This window comes from Culex pipiens, chromosome 2 (genome assembly GCF_016801865.2).
Source record: "Culex pipiens pallens isolate TS chromosome 2, TS_CPP_V2, whole genome shotgun sequence".
NCBI lineage: Eukaryota > Metazoa > Arthropoda > Insecta > Diptera > Culicidae > Culex > Culex pipiens.
The window spans coordinates 152,456,523-152,478,988 of record NC_068938.1 but is presented as its reverse complement, the minus strand read 5'-3'; the positions used below and the strand labels follow the sequence as shown (position 1 = coordinate 152,478,988).

The 22,466-nt window shown below is 44.0% G+C and overlaps 1 protein-coding gene and 1 pseudogene across 4 annotated transcripts in view; one reads left to right on the top strand and one right to left on the bottom strand.

Annotated features, from left to right (window-relative positions):
* LOC120422180 (A disintegrin and metalloproteinase with thrombospondin motifs 16) overlaps positions 1-22,466 on the top strand; it is a 283,608-nt gene that overhangs the window by 190,706 nt on the left and 70,436 nt on the right. The gene's annotated exons all lie outside the window — the stretch shown is intronic.
* The window catches only part of LOC120422181 (homologous-pairing protein 2 homolog), a 59,067-nt pseudogene continuing 48,672 nt past the window's right edge, over positions 12,072-22,466 (bottom strand).

Here is a 22,466-nt window from a genome sequence, read left to right as displayed (position 1 = left end):
TTTTTGAGTTATTGATGTAGTTTTGTTCAAAATTATGTGCTCTTTCAAAAGAGCCTACAACATCCAGTACTTTGTTCTAGAAATCAGGAGGAAATCCAGTTTTTTCGCAAAAACTTAACACGTAGCCTTATGTATGGGACAAACTTCAAATGCGTTTTTCTCAGCTTGCTGTTTTTGCATATGGGACATTTATGCGAACATGGGCAGTGCAGATCGCTGAAATGTTTACACGCGGGCAAAAATGATCTACGGGCTTGCTGCAAAAAATGTTATAAAATGTGACATTTTCTGCAGCAAATCCAATGTTGCAGATTTTGAGATATATTTTTCCTTTGGGTGTAGTCGTATTTATCTTACTCGGTATTCTTTTTTTTTTTTGTAAAGTTGGACAATGATGCTGTTGGGTCGCGGACCCTATTATGACATAATTTTGTATTACCCCCCGGTCACGTAGTGTTTCTCTCATTGACCGCTGGGAGCGCTAGTAGGTTGACAGTACAGACTGTCACGTTTGTTATTGTTTATCTTCGTGATGTTATTTCTGTGATTTAGATTTAAGGTTTCGTATTTTGTATAATTGTGAAATAAAGTTCTTCTGTGTTGAACCTCCGAGGAGGCAGGTGGCCTCTCGGAGACCAAGGAATCACCGTGTTTCATTTACGGTGAGAATCGTCTGCGTCCGCCATCGTCCCTGAAGCTCCGCCGTCGTTCGTAAGTTGTTGGTTCCGGCAGTCCCGCAAGAAGTTAGAACACAACGGGACTGGCCGATTGGGCCGAACAGATGCACAACGACCCTTCTTCCATTTCCGTGAAACTTTGTTATAAGTCGACGTCGTCGTGCTATCATGTCGCACCCGCCATTTCGACATTCCGAGAAAAACGCGTTTTAATGTTTGACCTTCAATAAACCAAAACGCAAGCACGCTTTGTTTGGCTGACCATTCTGTGCATTGTCCCGAAGTTTGGTTGAAATTGGTTGCTGGAGTTTGAAACTACGAGATTGAAACTACTTTTATGTGAAAAGTGACACAACATTTCGGAGCTTTTTTGGTTTTTGTCGTATACGCGCGCTGGACGTTGGATTACCCGCGACGGGCAAATAGACTAGCGAACGTAACGGAAATAAAACAGACTTAGTACAAGTTAAAACGTTTATTCTTGTCCGCAGACGGAAGTAGAATGGCACGATGGCACAACACAAAACGGGACAGCTTATAAAACATCGAACGCGCTGTGCTGCGTCACACAGTGGCAGACTGGCAGCCACTTGTGAGCCAGCGGCGCGCGGAAGGTGGGGGCACTCCGCGCACTTTCTCTGTCCTCAACAGTTTTCATTGAATATCTCAGGATTGAAATCGAATTTTGGGGATCAGTGAAGGTCAAAAAATAACTCAATTTGGACCAAATAGCACGTATGACAAGTTAGCACGACGGCGACGAAGTGGTAATTTTGGTCCTTGATCACGAATCCGAGATCCAATTTTCGATATTTCGTGACGGTGGAGGTAGTACGACATCTTTCATTTTTCTAAATTCTATGGCACGTTTTTCAGTGATTTGTAGCACATTTGATGTCAAAAAGACTTTTGTGATAAATTTGACGCTTGATTTGATGACCTTCCTAAAATTTCGAAAAATAAAGTTATTTTTCTTCAAGAAAAGTTAGAAAATATATTTTCACCCGTTGTTATTTTCCGTTAACCAACTGTAAAAAAATAGAGAGGTAAGTAATTCTATGCGAAATTTAATGTACTTTTTAAATCCGCAATAACTCAGAGAGATATATTTTTCATTTAAAATTAGTTGTAGAACAAGACAATAATTTGTTTTAATAGTAAACAAAGAATCAATTCGGCCTAAAGGTAGAGACTTTTTGTCCAGCAACGGTTGGTAGCCTTTGTGGATATTTTAAGAATGTTTTTATTTAATTGAATGGAATCAAATTGTGTTGAACAAATACCAAAAATTTCCACTCTCAAAGACGCTTCCCTCTCAAAGTTCAAATGTGAAATGATCGTCTCTCGACCAACCGCAATGTTGACCATTCTCCCTCACACCAACATGGTTTCTCCCCCGACCAAAGATGATAATCCCACGATCGTTCGAGAGAGGATTCACGCGCAGCGCTTCTTCTTAAAACTGCACTTATGCGCATTAACAATCTTGCAAGCATGTGCCTCTGTACAAAATAATATCCTCAATGCCAACCACTTTTGAGCCCGTTGATTGCCGTTATCTGGATGCCCTCCCCGGCCCTGGTACTAAACTCTACTACACTTGAACGATGATACTTTTACTTTTATCGCTAGACTTGAAGCTCGCCGAGAAGACCTGACCTGACCATCCAACCGGTTTTTTGGAACCTGTGATGAGCAATCAGTGAATCTGCTCCCCGGACAGGGCTCGGTTATTACTTTTGAAGGCCAACCCCGCAAATTGACGCGCGAGCGATTCTATTATGTGGTCTTGAGGTTTATGAAAAATTATGAAATTTAACCCGCTCTTATTGGTTTGGAAGTTTGACCTTACCTTCTAATTGCCTCGCGCGAACTTTTGCTCAACCATCTGAAAAAAATGCTCCTAATTGATAGCAGCAACAAATTGAGTGTGACATTTGCCTTAAAAAGTGCGAATAAATCACAAACCTTTACCTTTTTGTCCCTCTTACGAAACACAATCGCACCTTAATAGGTGTAAATATGGAGACGCATCAGCATCATCTTCCCCAGACTTATAAGCATTTGATGCAATAGTTCAGCGTGTCACTCAGTCAATCAACCCACGACGATGTCCGTCCGTCCGTTGATGGCAACTCTGTGGTCAGCCTACAATGTAAGGCTCGACTGCAAACGACGACTCAGCTGCAGCAGCACCTTGCGGCTATTAAAGGGTACCCCCTTCTGTACAAGACCACCTTTGCTGAATGGATACATTGCTAAGAGGGGACAATAAATCATGCAAGAAGATTCAAATGGCATGGGGGCAATGTTCAGACGTGGTCATGCAAGCAAAATAAGTGAGCTTCTAACTGGCTGAGTAAATTTGTCATTATGCTAAGCAGGCATTTCGAGCCAAACGAATCAATTACGTGAGGACAGGGATGGCAAGACTTTGTTGTTGAGAAAGTGTATTCTTTTCTTAAAAATCATGTTAAATCGATCATTGATACCACACCCAAAGGAAAATTATATCTCAAAATCTGCAACATTGGATTTGCTGCAGAAAATGTCATTTTTTATAACATTTTTTGCAGCAAGCCCGTAGATCATTTTTGCCCGCGTGTAAAAATTTCAGCGATCTGCAGTTCTTACCAACACATATAATGCTGGCCCGTCCCCGAGCAACACTCCAAAGAGAAGCATATGTTGGTGCTCTTTCACTCACTTTTCATCAAGCGTCCATGGCGCGGTGGTAGCGTGTCGGATCAATAACCAAGAAGTTGGTGATTCAATCCTCGTTCTACTAAGTGTTTTTTTTTTGTGAAATACAATCAAAAAGCCGTCGGTAATGTCGATAATTGTCGGTAACGGGCAAAAATGTCATACTCCTATATCGCAAAAAATGCATGAGGACAGATTTCATGCAGATTCTGATATACTTTCATGCCGCCATGCATCACAATCATGCGACTGCCAGTTGGGTGTAATTTACAACAAAGTTTGATTAATTTTACAATCCCGTTATTGCAGGATTGGGTCCGTAAGCTTGACAATTTTGGAATAAGAAGACAACAACTTCCTTGGTTGCTGTGCACCCTTAACCTTCCTAGGATGTTAAGAAAAACTTACGTTAAAGGTGTTAAGGGGTCTATATGACCCCGGAATTGTAAATGCTGGCAAAAATCCATTTTGCAACCGATTTTCGTTCTTTTGGACGCAAATGAAAGGTATGGATGTCTAGAAAGGCACCTGTGCTATGCGGACCCGATTTGGCCACTTTGGTTCCTGGGAATCGATTCCAAAGGAACAAATTTTCCGGCAAACCGGCTTTCATAAGTTTTATTAGATTTAGCTATGGATTAATGCATAATAAACTATAAATAATCTCTAAAAATACGAGTCATACGCTCCGGAACAGGTTGCATGCCATTTGGATCATATCTGGCCACTCTGGAACAGGTTCCGAATACCCTGGAAGTGGCCAGATTGCTATTTTGGTAGAAGCCTATCGTGCGACATATCAAACTTCATGGAATTACATGCCATGAACACTGGAACCAGCCAAAAAACAATTGGACCATATCTGGCCACTATGGAACCGGTTCCGGATGCCCTGGAAGTGGTCAGGTTGCTATTTTGGTAAAAGCCTATCGTGCGACATATCATACTTCATGGAATTACATGCCATGGACACTGGAACCAGCCAAAAGACAATTGGACCATATCTGGTCACTCTGGAACCGATTCCGGATACCCTGGAAGTGGCCAGATTGCTATTTTGGTAAAAGCCTATCGTGCGACATATCAAACTTCATAGAATTACATGCCATGGACACTGGAACCAGCCAAAAGACAATTGGACCATATCTGGCCACTCTGGAACCGATTCCGGTTACCCTGGAAGTGGCCAGATTGCTATTTTGGTAAAAGCCTATCGTGCGACATATCAAACTTCATAGAATTACATGCCATGGACACTGGAACCAGCCAAAAGACAATTGGACCATATCTGGCCACTATGGAACCGGTTCCGGATGCCAGGTTGCTATTTTGGTAAAAGCCTATCGTGCGACATATCAAACTTCATGGAATTACATGCCATGGACACTGGAACCAGCCAAAAGACAATTGGACCATATCTGGCCACTCTGGAACCGGTTCCGAATACCTTGAAAGTGGCCAAATGGCTATTTTGGTAAAAGGCAATCGTGCGACATATCAAACTTCATGGAATTACATGCCATGGACACTGGAACCAGCAAAAAGACAATTGGACCATATCTGGCCACTCTGGAACCGGTTCCGGATACCCTGGAAGTGGCCAGATTGCTATTTTGGTAAAAGCCTATCGTGCGACATATCAAACTTCATGGAATAACAAGCCATGCACATTGGAATCCGTAAAATGGTGGCCAGATATGGTCCAGTTGGCTTTTTACTAGTTCCAGTGTGCATGGCATGTAATTCCATGAAGTTTGATATGCCGCACGATAAGCTTTTACCAAAATAGCCATTTGACCACTTCCAGGGTATCCGGAACCGGTTCCAGAGTGGCCAGATATGGTCCAATTGTCTTTTTGCTGGTTCCAGTGTCCATGGCATGTAATTCCATGAAGTTTGATATGTCGCACGATTGCCTTTTACCAAAATAGCCATTTGGCCACTTTCAAGGTATTCGGAAGCGGTTCCGGAGTGGCCAGATATGGTCCAATTGGCTTTTTGCTGGTTCCAGTGTCCATGGCATGTAATTCCATGAAGTTTGATATGTCGCACGATTGCCTTTTACCAAAATAGCCATTTGGCCACTTTCAAGGTATTCGGAAGCGGTTCCGGAGTGGCCAGATATGGTCCAATTGGCTTTTTGCTGGTTCCAGTGTCCATGACATGTAATTCCATGAAGTTTAATATGTCGCACGATAGGCTTTTACCAAAATAGCAACCTGACCACTTCCAGGGCATCCGGAACCGGTTCCATAGTGGCCAGATATGGTCCAGTTGGCTTTCTACTAGTTTCAGCGTGCATGGCATGTAATTCCATGAAGTTTGATATGCCGCACGATAAGCTTTTACCAAAATAGCCATTTGACCACTTCCAGGGTATCCGGAACCGGTTCCAGAGTGGCCAGATATGGTCCAATTGTCTTTTTGCTGGTTCCAGTGTCCATGGCATGTAATTCCATGAAGTTTGATATGTCGCACGATTGCCTTTTACCAAAATAGCCATTTGGCCACTTTCAAGGTATTCGGAAGCGGTTCCAGAGTGGCCAGATATGGTCCAATTGTCTTTTTGCTGGTTCCAGTGTCCATGGCATGTAATTCCATGAAGTTTGATATGTCGCACGATTGCCTTTTACCAAAATAGCCATTTGGCCACTTTCAAGGTATTCGGAAGCGGTTCCGGAGTGGCCAGATATGGTCCAATTGGCTTTTTGCTGGTTCCAGTGTCCATGACATGTAATTCCATGAAGTTTAATATGCCGCACGATAAGCTTTTACCAAAATAGCCATTTGACCACTTCCAGGGTATCCGGAACCGGTTCCAGAGTGGCAGGATATGGTCCAATTGTCTTTTTGCTGGTTCCAGTGTCCATGGCATGTAATTCCATGAAGTTTGATATGTCGCACGATTGCCTTTTACCAAAATAGCCATTTGGCCACTTTCAAGGTATTCGGAAGCGGTTCCGGAGTGGCCAGATATGGTCCAATTGGCTATTTGCTGGTTCCAGTGTCCATGACATGTAATTCCATGAAGTTTAATATGTCGCACGATAGGCTTTTACCAAAATAGCAACCTGACCACTTCCAGGGCATCCGGAACCGGTTCCATAGTGGCCAGATATGGTCCAGTTGGCTTTCTACTAGTTTCAGCGTGCATGGCATGTAATTCCATGAAGTTTGATATGCCGCACGATAAGCTTTTACCAAAATAGCCATTTGACCACTTCCAGGGTATCCGGAACCGGTTCCAGAGTGGCCAGATATGGTCCAATTGTCTTTTTGCTGGTTCCAGTGTCCATGGCATGTAATTCCATGAAGTTTGATATGTCGCACGATTGCCTTTTACCAAAATAGCCATTTGGCCACTTTCAAGGTATTCGGAAGCGGTTCCAGAGTGGCCAGATATGGTCCAATTGTCTTTTTGCTGGTTCCAGTGTCCATGGCATGTAATTCCATGAAGTTTGATATGTCGCACGATTGCCTTTTACCAAAATAGCCATTTGGCCACTTTCAAGGTATTCGGAAGCGGTTCCGGAGTGGCCAGATATGGTCCAATTGGCTTTTTGCTGGTTCCAGTGTCCATGACATGTAATTCCATGAAGTTTAATATGCCGCACGATAAGCTTTTACCAAAATAGCCATTTGACCACTTCCAGGGTATCCGGAACCGGTTCCAGAGTGGCAGGATATGGTCCAATTGTCTTTTTGCTGGTTCCAGTGTCCATGGCATGTAATTCCATGAAGTTTGATATGCCGCACGATAAGCTTTTACCAAAATAGCCATTTGACCACTTCCAGGGTATCCGGAACCGGTTCCAGAGTGGCCAGATATGGTCCAATTGTCTTTTTGCTGGTTCCAGTGTCCATGACATGTAATTCCATGAAGTTTGATATGTCGCACGATTGCCTTTTACCAAAATAGCCATTTGGCCACTTTCAAGGTATTCGGAAGCGGTTCCAGAGTGGCCAGATATGGTCCAATTGGCTTTTTGCTGGTTCCAGTGTCCATGGCATGTAATTCCATGAAGTTTGATATGTCGCACGATTGCCTTTTACCAAAATAGCCATTTGGCCACTTTCAAGGTATTCGGAAGCGGTTCCGGAGTGGCCAGATATGGTCCAATTGGCTTTTTGCTGGTTCCAGTGTCCATGACATGTAATTCCATGAAGTTTAATATGTCGCACGATAGGCTTCTACCAAAATAGCAATCTGGCCACTTCCAGGGTATCCGGAACCGGTTCCAGAGAGACCAGATATGGTCCAATTGTCTTTTGGCTGGTTCCAGTGTCCATGGCATGTAATTCCATGAAGTTTGATATGTCGCACGATAGGCTTCTACCAAAATAGCAATCTGGCCACTTCCAGGGTATCCGGAACCGGTTCCAGAGTGGCCAGATATGGTCCAATTGTTTTTTGGCTGGTTCCAGTGTTCATGGCATGTAATTCCATGAAGTTTGATATGTCGCACGATAGGCTTCTACCAAAATAGCAATCTGGCCACTTCCAGGGTATCCGGAACCGGTTCCATAGTGGCCAGATATGGTCCAATTGTCTTTTGGCTGGTTCCAGTGTCCATGGCATGTAATTCCATGAAGTTTGATATGTCGCACGATAGGCTTCTACCAAAATAGCAATCTGGCCACTTCCAGGGTATCCGGAACCGGTTCCAGAGTGGCCAGATATGGTCCAATTGTTTTTTGGCTGGTTCCAGTGTTCATGGCATGTAATTCCATGAAGTTTGATATGTCGCACGATAGGCTTCTACCAAAATAGCAATCTGGCCACTTCCAGGGTATCCGGAACCGGTTCCAGAGAGACCAGATATGGTCCAATTGTCTTTTGGCTGGTTCCAGTGTCCATGGCATGTAATTCCATGAAGTTTGATATGTCGCACGATAGGCTTCTACCAAAATAGCAATCTGGCCACTTCCAGGGTATCCGGAACCGGTTCCAGAGTGGCCAGATATGGTCCAATTGTTTTTTGGCTGGTTCCAGTGTTCATGGCATGTAATTCCATGAAGTTTGATATGTCGCACGATAGGCTTCTACCAAAATAGCAATCTGGCCACTTCCAGGGTATCCGGAACCGGTTCCAGAGTGGCCAGATTTGATCCAAATGGCATGCAACCTGATCCAGAGCGTATGACTCGTATTTTTAGAGATTTTTTATAGTTTATTATGCATTAATCCATAGCTAAATCTAATAAAAATTATGAGAGCCGGTTTGCCGGAAAGTTTGTTCCTTTGGAATCGATTCCCAGGAACCAAAGTGGCCAAATTGGGTCCGCATAGCACAGGTGCCTTTCTAGACATCCATACCTTTCATTTGCGTCCAAAAGAACGAAAATCGGTTGCAAAATGGATTTTTGCCAGCTTTTTTAATTCCGGGGTCATATAGACCCCTTAACACCTTTAACGTAAGTTTTTTTGTAGTGCCCTTTCTAGGTGGCGCTGGAGGTTGCTTCCGGTTGCAAAATGTTTATTTTACAAAGTTAGGAAAAGTCAGAAAGTTTCAAGTCTGTAAGTAAGAATGAATAAAAGTTACAGCACATTTTATAAGCCGTCTGGGTCATATAGACCCTAACACCTTAGGAAGGTTAAGGGGAATACAACAACATCCCACGATTATGAATCAGCAGGCTCTGCTCGGATCAGCAAACATTTTTCCTTGAAAATGACTTTCAATTCAAATGTTGATTTTAAAATGATATTTTTAACTCGAGTCTATCGAAAAGTTATATGAAAATCTTATTTACGGCTTTCAAGCGGCGTTCTATTTCAATCTTTTCAAATGTGTTTGAAGATAAGATTTGTAAAAAAAACCAATAATTTTGTTCCCATTTATTAACACGGTCTAGTCTAAGGCTAGTTCAAATTTTATTAAGTTATTGTCCCTCAGCTTTGGTCGAGATCTCAAAACAATATTTCAAGTTACAAACTTAATTTTCAAAAAATTAAAGCGATACTTCTGAATTTTGCAATTTAAAAAAAAAAATATGCAGAATACAACTCAGAACAATTCTTTAGTTTTTCGCAAAACAATTCCTGATTTTGATTTTGTTTTTTTACTTGTCCATCGATCCCTCATATCCAAATAAGACGAATTGCATCATGTGTTTCTTTGTACATGTTTCCATACAAATTTGAGGGCTGTTCGTAGAAAAGTGTTTTGAAAACTTTCAAAAATCTGTATCTCAAGAAGGGATTTTCTGATCGATTTGGTGTCTTCGGCAAGTTATAGGTTATGATTAGGACTGTTAAGTTCAGTAGCTGCACTCTTAAACAAATTTCCCCCACTTGTTTAAATAACTTTTTATTACAAAAACAGAATTTTGACTATATTTACCCCTACGATTTTTTTTTGTTTTTTTATATGTTTTAGTAGACAAAAAGTGACAATTTTGGCGAAGAATCGCTAAACCGGTTCCGTGTGCATGACGTAGGCCGATTTTCAAAAAGTTTATTTTAAAAAAAGTTAAAAATATTTTTATGTTTTTCATATTAAAAACCGTCAGTTTTTTATTTTTGCATTTTTTTAAAAAGCAAAATTTAAAAATCGGGCTTCATCATGCACACGGGATATGTCTTGAGAGTCTTCATCCCAAATTTTAGCTAATTCGGTCCGTCCCATCTCGAGATATCGTGGCACCCGTAAATCAACTCTGTGTTTAGAGAAAAACGCTCACAAAGTTTGACAGTTCGCTTTGCGCATGGCAAAATTTCAAACTTAAATCGTCTGTCACGGTATGTTTTTAGAACAAACTGATGATAAAAAATTCGGTATGTCTGGCATTTGGCACCGTGAAAGAAGGGCTCTTTCCCGACATTTTGCGGGATATACCGAAATATTTCGTCGGGGGTCTAGAGCAACTTTTTTTTTTGAAGATTATTTTTCGATTTTATGGGATATTTGTTCAAAAAAGTCTCAGAAAATCGGTGCATTCATGTTGATATCACTGAAACATCTCATTAATATGCCTTGGGGATTCTAACCAACTATATTTGACTTATATTTAACCTCCACAAAAAAAAATCAAACCAAATTTACCAGATTTTTAGCATTCTTTGAAATTACTCCAAAATCCAAGCTGGAAACCCCGATACGACCGAAAATAAATCTTTTCTTTGTACAATTTGTCATGAAAATACAGCAACACATTGCCCGGATACGAATTTGAGCATTAAACAATGCAAAACATGGATTATTTAATAAATAAGCTGTTTATTACCCAATAGGTTCCGAAAATTATTTTTTCAATCCTCTGCCACATCACACTATTACATTTTAAAACATTTTAGAATCAATCACATTGTAGAGAACAGTTTTCTGAACAAGTTCCATAAAAAAGTATCAGTTTTGGTTCAATATAAGCAGAGATATGCCCAATTTCCTGAAATAAATAGTGCCTTTCTCAAAAATTTCTTAATTTAATTACCTTTCACATGATGGGCACTGCCTACTAAGATATTTTTTATGATGATAATATTTTATTGAAACATAAAAATTATAACAAGTTTTGACGAAATTCATGAAAATTATTCTATAGCATTAATTACAAAACTCAGTACGTTCCGAGAAAACTGCGTTTCAATGTTTGACCTTGAATAAACAAAAAATAGTGCACGCAATGTAAACAATAACAAATATGTAGTGTTTGGTTGACTATTCTGTGCACTTCCTCAAAGTTTGGCTAAGTTTGGTTGTCGGAGTCCCGAGTTATAATAACAAATGATTACTGTAATTGGACTTGTACTTGTGTCAAACGCGTTCTGACCTGAAATCCCTTTGGCCAATTGTCGCACTTACATATGGCTGTGTCAAGATAGCACGACAAGATTAAAACTTCTTTCAAAACTCAATTTGGCCTAAAATGCACGTACGACAAGTTAGCACGACGGCAACGAAGTTCTGATTTTTAACACTTATACTTTTATACACTTTGGCTCAAATTTAAATACGAACAATCGATTTAACATGTTGTAATTGACAAAACTTTAATTTAAATTTTAAGCAATTAATCTTGTTTTGTTCTCTGATTTTTTGTGGAAATTGCAAACATAATATAATATGAAATTAATATTGGCATAAAAAAAATAGATTCCGTAACCAAACAATCTGAAAGAACTATCAACCACCAACCGGACAACCAGTGCTGAACATACGTCAAACTCTGAGAAAACGTACAAAGCAACCCCCATCCCAATCAAAACAACCCCCGCGGATATTTCCATTACCTCTACGACCCCAAAAGTGGACACATTTATGGGAAATACAACATTTTTTGTAAGCGATGAGTTTACACAGCAAAAAATCCGATGGTAAAATCGCATGCAAAAGCATGCACATCACCTTCGTCAAAATAAACACTTAATATTACACACTGCATGTACAATTTTTGCAACACACAAAAAAAAGTTGCAACCGACGGGATTCAAACCCAGCACCAACAGTAAGGACTGGCGCCTTAGCCCACTCGGCCATCAGACCGATGTAAAGCTGCATGGATAAACGCATATATGAACTTGACATTTCGGTCAAGTAGGTTTCCCATACTGATGGGCTACATATTTCAGGATGTAAAATCACATAAAATTGCATAAAATAATGCAATATTTATTTTACACCCAGGGCTTTTACACGCAGCTGGATTACTACTTTTTTAGCTGTGTAGTTAGCACCGCAGCGTCAACTGTGTCCATTGCGTCACTTGGCCTAGTGCGATGACCGACCAACGCTAGGCTAAAAAGATGAACCTGGGTGCGATCCCTCGTCGGGCCAAAAGCTCATGTGCGTGTTTTTTCTTTCAATAATGGACATCTCAAAGAAGAAGAAAAAACTCGCTGCCTCTAATGATCATCTCAAACAAGTTTTATTTATACCTCCGACAAACGACGTGACAAATGGTTCTACACCGAATCGACGCCGAAGCCGGCCTCCTCGTCCGTCTCAATGCCAATGTCCTCGAGCAGGTGCCGCTTGGTCTTCGGGTAGCCCTCCATGATGTGGCCAATCAGCTCGGTGCAGATCCGTTTGCGCTTGCGGTACGCCGTCAGGTATCGGTTGTGCTGGGCCTCCAGTTCGGCCGGGTCCAAATTCGGATCCGCTGCATCATCCTCGTCGTCCTCACGATCCCGCCGAGCTGTCTCCAGCTGGTCCTGACAAGCTCGAATGCTCGCTCGTAGTTGCTCTATCTCCCGGCGTGCCTGCTCCTCGGTCATCTGGGAGGCCAGTGTTGCCAGTTCGGCTTCGAGGGCGCGAATCGCCTGTTGCTTCTGGCCAAACTCCTCCTTCAAGCGGCCACAGTCGGCGTCCAGCTTGCGGATGACTTCATCGGACTGAAAGGGAGAGAGACAGGAAAAACGCGTGTTGTAAACACTAATTAGAATGGTGGTAATTGATGCTAGCGTGGCTAGCAATAGTGAGTGAACTAGTAGCAGCAAGTAGCAGCGTGTTGCCGTGGGATTTGTGGGATGTTTTATCAGGCGTGAGCAGTGCAGTTGCGAGTGCCAAGTATAGCTCCGAGAGCTTCAACGGAGGATAATTTATTGGAAATGAGGGCCTGGGAGGTGGGTTTTCAATTAAATTGGCTGAGCAATAGTTACTGGGTAATGTCGCATGACTTACGGGCAAGAGGTGTCTGTCTAAACCTTTTTGCGTGATGATTGGTGCTGGTGATATGAGTAATGGAAAGTGCCGATGGGATAAGAGCAGTGTTAACAGATATAAGAGTACATGTACGCCTTTTAATTGAAACAATACATTATCTTTTTTATTTTATAAAGTATGCTCACGAGAGCTTATAACAATCGAAGGTTGCCGCAAAACCATGTTTCGGTAATTTTTGGGTTCCTTTTTCCCACTGTGCACCGGAGACATCGAGAAAGATGGCCCAATTGTTCTTATATTCGGATTTTTCATAGAATTCCTCAAATGTAGTGTATGTAGTAGAGGTGGGCAAAAAAAGAGCGAACCACTCAAAGAGCCGGTTCATTGAAAAGAGCGAACGAACCGTGGCTCACAATAAAAGAACCGCGGTTCTTTTTTAAACTCCGGTATTTTGAAAGAACCGTTTCAAGATGGCATGATTTTTGTAATAAATATAATTTATTGAATTTCCAAAAAAAATTATGTGGTTTTGAATTTGTTTTTGAGAATTGAAAATGCAATCTAAAATTTTGCACTGCTTATAAAAATTAGTGATTAAATGAAAAAAAAAAAAACTTTTCATCAAAATTTTGAACCTATTTTTGCATTTGATTTTTATCACATTTAAAACCAACACAATAAGTTTGAAATTAAGAATTTGCTCTAAAACTACCTGAAGAAAGTATGATACTATCTTGCTCATACAACTGAATCTTAACAAACTCCTCAAAGCCTTTATAAAACCTTTGTTAAAACCTAGTCAGGAGTTGTGGAAAAATGACATTTATTACGTTTCTAAAGGTTTTATTCTGGCAAATAATAAGTCTTAGTCTTGCCAAACGATAAAATGGAGAAGGTTTGCAAAAATTGCGATTATGAAATAAATTATATTAAGGTTGGATTAATGTGAGAGCTTATTTCTCGCATAAGATGGCTCAATTTCAGCTGCAGTTAAAATGTTATCGATGAATGTGCACAAAAAAAAAGTTTAAATTTGGAATGTTGAAAATTTGGTAGGTTGGATATTACCTCTTTTATTGAGTAATATTACATAAAAAATGTGTAAAAATGTGAACCTGATGAATCTTCATCAAAAACTGATGAAAGTTCATAATTTTCTGGGGTAAAATTAATCATTCTTTTTTTTTGACACAAAATCTATCACCATTTTCTGATGAATATTAGGGGAAGGTGGGGCAAGACAACCATATGGGGCAATCGCTCGTACGGCCGTATTTTTACAATTTTGATTATTTCCAGTATGAGGATTTGTTGCTAGCAATGCAATTAGCTGATTCTACTAGCACATAACCGCCAAAACGACGTAAACGCCACGGGGCATAAGATTTAATGATGTTTTTTTAAAAACCTTTGTTTTCTTATAAAATTTGGTTTTCTTATAAATTCATCTATTAACAAAACAAATTTGAAGACATTTGGTTGTATCATTGCCGAGATATAGCTATTTGAAGTTAGCAGTTTCAAAAAACGGGTGCCACGATATCTCAACATTGCTTCGACCAAATCGGCTCAAAATTTTGGTGAAGACTCGTTAAACCGGTCCCGTGTGCATGACGAAGGCCAATTTTCAAAAACTTTGTTTTAAAAAAAGACAAAAATATTTTTCTGTTTTTCATATAAAAAATCGCCAGTTTTAGATTTTTGAAATTTTTGAAAATTCAAAATTTCAAAATCGGGCTTCGTCATGCACACGGGATATGTCTTGGGAGTCTTCACCCAAAATTTCAGCCAATTTGGTCCGTCCCATCTCGAGATATCGTGGCACCCGTAAATCAACTTGGTGTTCAGAGAAAAACGCTCAGAAAGTTAGACAGTTGGCTTTGCGCATGGCAAAATTCTGAGCTTAAATCGTCTCTAACTCAGTTTAATCATGAAATATCTTCATGAAACTTTCAGGAGTGATTGAAAATCATCTTTTCAATTCAATTCAATTCGGTTTTATTGGTGAATTATCAATATACAATAAGTTCTTTTGAAATACATAACAGAGTTTTGGAGTTCCTTTCAGCTGTGTGTTACATCATAATCCATTTTGGAACAATTGTTGCTTGTAGTTAAGGGGTTACCGAAAGTAAGAAAAAGATAAGAAAAAAAAACTTACTAAAATTGCAAGGGAAAGGGGATAGAAATAGAGAAAGCTTAAAACTAGATCACAATTTTTTTATCCTTTATAGATGTGCTTGATCATCAGCTCCCCGAGGGCCAGAAATTGCTCCGCCTTGTTACGGCAGGTCCGAAACCGCGTCATCATCTCCCCCGCGAGAGCAAAGAACTCCGGCAGGGTGAAGAGATCTTCCGCGGTGACTCCTTGCTGGGTCGCATCGCCGCTACCGGCAGCGACCACGCTCGCAAACGACCGCCCCCATCCAGGAGGGAACGCTGGGTTGTCCGCTGGAACCGTACGCTGGCCAGCTGCAGGAACGGCTGCGCTCGTACTTCGCTGAGGAGGATGGGACGCTGCTGCTTTCTTCTTCCTCTTTTCCTGCTCCTCGAGGTAGGACTTCCGCGCGACGCATCCGCGGTAATTACCGGTATGGTTACCGGCGCAGTTCGCGCACTTGATGCGCGCCTTGGTTTGCTCTGCCTTGTCCCCCAGGTCCGCCTTGCACGGCAGTGCACACGCCTCAGAGAGGTGTGTTTCACCGCACTTCACACAGCGGGGCGGGAGGTTGCAGTTCCGCGAGCCGTGGCCGAATTTCTGGCAACGGTGGCATTGTGCTGCGTCCGACGGGTTCTTTGAGTAGAACCGCCAGTTTACCCAAAAACCGTCCAACGCCTTAGTCCGCCGCAGGTCTTGAAGTTTGACGGTGCCGCGATCGAAGTACAACAGGTACAGTGTGTGTGTACCTGTGACTGTTGCCCTCCGCGAGAGGACTTTTATGTCTCGCGGCGTTATTCCGACACCCGAGAGGTGCTCCTTGAGGACGGAGGTCGGGCGGTCTTGGTACCCCTGCAAGACGATCTTAACAGCGGTCTTCTGCACGGGGTCGAATGTGTAGAATTTGAAGTTTTTACGCTTCAATTTCTCCACAACCAGGTCAAAGTTCTTCTGGTCAAATGTGAACACTTGCACTGACGATTTACCTATTTTGAGGCAGTACACGAGGCCTTCCAGCTGCTCGTCAACATCGTCCGCCAACGTGTCCAAAACAAAAATTGGTGGTGGTCGTCGTTCCTTTGGAGTAATTACTTTTTTTGGCGAAATCACTTTCTTCCGTGCACGATTATCATCGTCGTCGTCGTCGGTAGTGCTACCGTCGGTGTTGTTGTTGTTGGTTTCCTCGTCACTCAGCCTCGCGAACTTGTTACTGGTGGGAATGTTGGCGGGTGTTGAAGCGCCATCGGTCGACGGATTGCCGGAAGTAGCTGAACGGAGCCTAATAGGGCTGCGATCCTGGACGCGGTAATTAGCGTGTAATAATTTCGGGTCGAATCCTTTGGCGCACACACTCCCCGGCGCGATGGCGGACGACGCGGCGTTGGTTTGTTTACCTTTTTGCACACGGCCGGTAGACGAACTTCGCGGGTTTTTCGAGGCCGCACTCGAACTGCCACGGCCACGGCCGGCCCTTGGCATGCTGCAGGAGCAAACTCGCGGCTAATCCCGGTAAATTACGGCGAAAAATTTCGAAAAAACGATGGAGCACTGAGCACTTGACTGCTACTTGCACTCGTGCGTACACGGAGAGTGAAAATCATCTTTTAAGTGGATTTAATTAATTTTCTGTAATATGAAATTTTGTGATTTTCTACATGTATGTAACCCCTTAACTTTTGGTTATTTTTGTTGAGAGCTTTTAAAAAATCTTGTTCAGGTGGGGCAAGTGTACCATATTGAATTTTAGTATGGAAAAAAATACGAATTGCTGCAACTACATATTTTATTGAGAAATAAATACATAAAAGTACTTAAAAACTCATAAACCATTGCTTAAAATATACACAATATAGTGATATTGTAATGGTCTAGATGTCAACTGGAGAATCACCCAGCGCTGCGCGGACACGAGCAAACACGTCTTACCTCTAGCAGCTATAAACACTCGAATGAATGAGAGGAGCCGATTGCCGCGCTGTCATGGATGACAGCATAAGGCAATGTCGACAAGACTGCTTATGTCGACTGCATGCTGTTGCATACAATATTGCATCCCGCACATCCTCCCCCTACTTCAAAAAAAATAAATAAACAGAAACAAAAATAAAAAAAACAGCAGCAAAAAAAAAACTCAAACTTTATTTTCTCCGTGTATTTTCCCATCATCCACCCACTGTCAAAGACCAGAGCAAGTACGCCGTCTTATTTACATTGGGCAAAATTGCTCGATCTCACACATACACATTTGTGAGCGTTGTCAAGCGACAACTGTCATCGCGATCGTCGTCAAAACAAACAGATTATTATCTGTCTGCTGCAGGAGAACAAGGAAAGCGAATGCTAAAAAAAACGTATTTGAGAAACCAATTTTATTTGTATCACGAATTCGCAGATGCTCCAGCTCGGCGATTTTATTCGTGAATCACCTGGACGTAATCCTTCAGATAGGACGGAGCTTTTCTATCCCGAATCGTTCGTGAGTTGCCGCGGGCTGCATCAGGATGGTCTGGAGCCGGAACTTTCTTCACCTGCGACGTGCGCGCGTTGCCCTGATCCGAATGATCTCGAGCCTCGTCGACTGCTTCTGTGGACTTCCGCCACTCGTTGACCTTCTTGGTTTGTGAAACGTGCCGCTTGACCACCTGTCCGTGTTCATCGTGAAGAACGAGACTCCCGTTGTTTTCTTCCACAACGGTGTGTTTAACGGATGAGAAACGCGGATCACCCTTGCCACGAGTTTGTTTCTCGACCAACACCTGATCTCCAGGTTGCACACGGCAGTTTCGTGCACCTCGACGCTTGTCCTCGCGAATCTTTCCTTCAAGCTTTGCTGACCGATCTCGATCGTTTAGCAGCTCCTCATCGATCGTTACTTTCTCGAAATTGGCCAACGGAAGTCCCCGCTTAATCTTCCGACCAGACATCACTTCTTCCGGGGGCACTCTCGTAACGCTATGCGCCGCGGCATTGTGAGCGTTGACGGCGTCGCGCAGTTCTTCAACGTAGTTTGTTTTATTCACCGTTGCACTGGTCATCGCCTTGTTCACGATCTTCATGTGAACTTCCGCAAGGCCGTTTTGTTGCGGGAACAAAGGGGTGGAAAATAAAGGGGTAATGCCACGTTCAACACAGTACCGCTTATACTCCTCGCCGTTGAAGGGCGGTCCGTTATCAGACTTTATGTACTTCGGGAGGCCTTCGCGCTCAAAAACATCGTCAAAGGCCTTTTCCGTTCGTTCAAAGCTTGTAGACTTGATCGGTCTGGCCACGAGGTATCTGGACCTGTAATCCACAATGACCAGAATGTAGATGCCGCCGAATCTCGCGTATGGTCCATTGAAATCGACAGCTATTGTCTCCCAGACGGCCTTCGGCGCGAAAATCCGTTGCATCGGGGTTGGCCTCTCCGGCATGCCAGTCACGGCACAGGTAGAGCAGGAATCTACCCATTTTTGCGCGTCGCTAGGCATTCCTGGCCACCACACTCGTTGTCGCAAGATGCTTTTGAGTTTGGCTGCTGAAGGATGTCCCATGTGCGCGATCTCCAGCGATCTTTTGCGAAGCGTTTCGGGCATGACTACGCAACCGGTTTTAAGCAGCATACCATCTCGAACGACCAAATCGCCCTGAAGCAGTTGATACTTATGAAGGTTCTTCGGCCACCTTCCCGATTTCAGCGCTTCGATTACTCCCTGCAGAGTGGCGTCCTGGAGAGTAGCTGTTTTAATCTCCTCGTCGCCCATAAACGTTACCGCATTCGCCTCCACCGAAGCGATTTCCCATGGACTCCACTCATCGTTGAAAGGTTTATCAACGCCGTCGTAGAGGCGGGACGGAGAGTCGGCGATGTTCTCAGAGCCTCGAACGTACTCGGCCTGCATACGGTACGGGCTCAACCGGAGGGCCCATCCATCCGCTCGCGTGAGTGCTCTCTTCGAATACTCCCGAGTCCTGTTCAAAATGAACGATACTCCTTTTGCGTCTGTTCGAAGGACGAAGAATCGGCCGAGAAGATAAAAAGAAAAGTGTTCAACGGCCCAAACCGTGGCGAGGGCTTCCCGCTGGTGCTGTGGGTACTTTTTCTCAGTTTCCGAGAGGGCCTTCGAGGCGAAGCTTATAATCCTTGTTGATCCGTCAGCGTCTTCCTGAACGAGGACTGCACCCAGAGCGATCGGCGAGGCGTCCGTGTAGAGGATTGTTTTGTCCTTTTCACAGAAGAACCCGAGCGTTACGCAGCATGCTGCTATCTTGTTCCTGATCTCCTCGAATGCCCGGCTTTGCCTTGGACCCCAGTTCCAGGACTTGGCCGAGACAATCTCCCACAGAGGCCCGGTGATATCGGCGAACTGCTTCACGTGTGGGCTTATATACGACGCAAGGCCCAAGAAACTACGTAGCTCTGAGGCGTTTGTAGGTTCCCGGAAGTTGCGGATACTCCTAATCTTACCTAGGTGTTGAAATCGCTGTTAAACTAAGTAAGATATGGAACATCAAACCCGATACTTACTATCATCCACGTGGAACCCATCCTTATCAAGTTCGTGGCCGAGAAACTTAATTCTTTCCTTTTCGAACTCGCACTTGTCCTTGTTCAGGGTAAGATTGTTGGCCCTGATTATGCGCAGAACCTCGCTGGTCGTTTTCCGGAGCTCTTCCAGACTTATGGCGAAAATAAGGATGTCGTCAATATATATAATAATATTTCGGACACCCTTGAAAATCCTGGCCATCTCTCTCTGGAACGCTTCCGGGGCGCAATTGACTCCGAACAAGAGCCGAGTGAATCGGTACATTCCGCCCTCCGTCAAGAACGTCGTCAATTCTCTGGAATCCTCGCTCAACTCGAGGTGGTAGAATGCACTTTTAAAATCGAGTTTCGTAAAACAGGTAGATCCGTGCAGCATGGTTTTCATTTCGTCGATCAAGGGTAGGCGATAGTACTCGCGGTTGATGGCCTTATTGGGCGCCCTCATATTGACTACCAACCGGAAATCGCCCTGTCCCTTTGGGACAGCAGACATTCCGCTGATCCATGTGGGGGCGGTTAAAACCTTCTCGATGATGCCCGACTGCTCCATTTCCTCTAGCCGACGTTTCGCTGCATCACGGAATGCGGCAGGGACGTTATAATAAGCGTTCTTCACCGGCGGGACGGTTTTGTCAACACTGAACTTGATCTTGACCCCGGGTACTTTTGGAAACGGCGTTATTTTCTCTGCCGTGCCCAAGGCGTTGACAGCCGGTCCGACTTTGAGAAGCCCGAGGTCGCTTGCCGTTGAGCGGCCAAGAAGTGATCTAAGACCATCCTGGACTACGTAGAAGGCCGCCGTTACAGTTGGTGCGTTTGGTCCAGGGGCAGTTATCTCGGCTTCAAACGTGTGCTTTATGATCATGGGGGTCTGGGAGCCGTACGCGTGGAGATCTTTTGCAGTGCCGCTTCGGAAGGTCCTTAGATCTTGTCGCCCCGTAGCGCGTTTGAGGTGGTTCCAATCAGCTCCCCCGATGACATTGACATCCGCGCCGGAATCAACCATGAACCTTATACGTGCTGATGCCCCAAGACGACAATCCACCAAAACATCTCGCAGGGAGAGAGCGTTTACTTGCTAAAAGACGGCAAATAGAAATAAATCAAACAAAATGTCCCGAAATTGAGATTTGCTTTATTGTGGTCTTCGAAGACAGTTAAACTACATTGTCTTTACCTGATCTTCGCCATCTTCGTCCCCGTTGGACGGGTCGCCCTTGACCTGCCGAATCCGAAACTCGCGGCAAACCGCAGCGTAGTGGCCACGCTCGCCGCAAGCGGCGCATATTCTCTGCGAGGCAGGGCACTGTCGCTGCCCGTGGGCTAGGCCTCCACATCTTGAGCACCGCGAACGCCTTCCCTTGACCTGATTTTCGCGGCGAGGCCGCTTGTCCACTTGTTTATCAGCACGCTCGTTCGGCGACTTCCTTTTTCCGTTGAATCTGGGTTCGAACGGTTTCTGTTGCTGTACAGCATACACTTCCGGTCGGTCAATCGAAGGAGGATCCGGATCAGCTATCTCCGATTCGAGACAGTCAGAACGCCCAGCTGATAAAACCACGTCATTTGTAGCCTGCCCGTAGATTCTGGCGTTCTTCGCGAGCTTCTTATTTCTCAATCCCTTCAAGAGCTGGGATCGAACAAACATTTCATGATCTCCCGGGTTGTACCCGCACAGGCGGACCTTCGATGTAAGTCTAGCATGGAAAGCCAAAGCCGACTCTGTTTTACCCTGGCGCAGCTTGGAAAAGTTCTCGTGTTCGGCAGCTGGGTCCATCATCGATCGAAAGTAGTTGTGAATGTTTGCGACAAACCTCTGGTAGCAGTCAGGATCATTGAGGCTTGGTCTCAGCTTAGCTGCCGTGATGACGCCCTGCAGCTCCTCTCCCACCGAGAGATACAGAAGCTGAGATCGCTTGACCGGATCGTTGACGCCCGCCAGGTTTGCAGACATCTCGAAGATTTCAATGTATCCGTTCCAGGTTTCCCATAACTTGTTGGCTGGGACGCCCGATGGAAACGGTTTAACGTTATCGCAACGAACACTCATGACATGGCCTCCGGACGGGACGGTTGCAATGTTCGGTGTGCTCCAGGTTTGGTCGGAATCAGGCGTAGTGGCCATTGGCGTATGAACCATTTGCATGTTCTCGAGGTAACTGATCTTGTCCGTGATTGCCGCAAGTACGTTCTCCATCCTTTGCAGCATCTCGCTCGCAGCTCCTTCACCGCCCTGCGGTTCTACTGTTGTCGTAATCGAACGGTTATGTTCGGGGTCAGTTGTGTCCCGTTCCTGGCTCTGGCCGGACATCTCGTTTTCCCGTTGGTTCGGAACGCCTATGGCTTGTGGGTTGTTTCCTTCTTTGCCGACAGGAGCGTTTTGGCCTGACGTCTCGGCGCTGGAGACATCCACGTCATCGTCGGAAGAGCCATGGTCTGACGAAACAAGCGATGCGTCGTCTCCGTCTTCTTCGCCGGAAGATTCGAGCTCCGATGCTTCCTCCTCGGAGGAATCTTGTTCCGACGCTTTCTCCTCGGAGAAGTCTTGTTCCGATGCATTAAAATCAGCTTCGCTTGCCCACTCGTACTCGTCATCACTGTCCTCCTCTCGCGGGTTGGGCGCTCGCACATACCTTCCCTGGTTCTCCATTCTGAGCAACCTAGAACAACGGAAGAAACAATCCTTCTTATTCGAGCTTCAAATTCAACGAATATGGTTCTAGTTAAGCGGGTTCTGAGGACAAATCAAATCAAGCCGCAAGACAAAATATCCCCCTGATTCGGTGGACGCTGTG